Here is a 447-nt window from a genome sequence, read left to right as displayed (position 1 = left end):
TCTCTCTCTCTCTCTCTCTCTCTTTCCCCTCCCTCTCTTCCCTCTTTCTCCTTCCTCTTTCTGCCCTTCCTCTCGAACTGATGATTGTTTTGTTATGTTTTGTTGGGATTTTTTTGTTTGTTTTGTTTTTGGATTGCAAAATTATTATTCAAGCCATTTTAATTTCGCCGTGTTAACATATCTTCATTAAAATGTTTTCATACAAAAAGGAACCTGGTACTTTGTTAGCTTCTTCATCTGTGTTTTTCAATGTGCGGTGATATATATATAATATAAATATTTTTTCTATCTGCTATTTCTGTCTGTCTTTATGTCTTGAGAGCCTTGAAAACTCCCCAAAACAACCAGAGTTTAAGAACGCTCAGCCTGAGATTCGAACCCGTGTCATCCGCGTCGTACTGCTTGGTGATGCCAACTGAGCACACGGAGCGTTAAGGGCTGGTGGGC

This window comes from Aplysia californica, unplaced genomic scaffold (assembly GCF_000002075.1).
Source record: "Aplysia californica isolate F4 #8 unplaced genomic scaffold, AplCal3.0 scaffold00101, whole genome shotgun sequence".
In the NCBI taxonomy this organism is placed as follows: Eukaryota; Metazoa; Mollusca; class Gastropoda; order Aplysiida; family Aplysiidae; genus Aplysia; species Aplysia californica.
Note: the sequence above shows the minus strand (reverse complement) of the source record.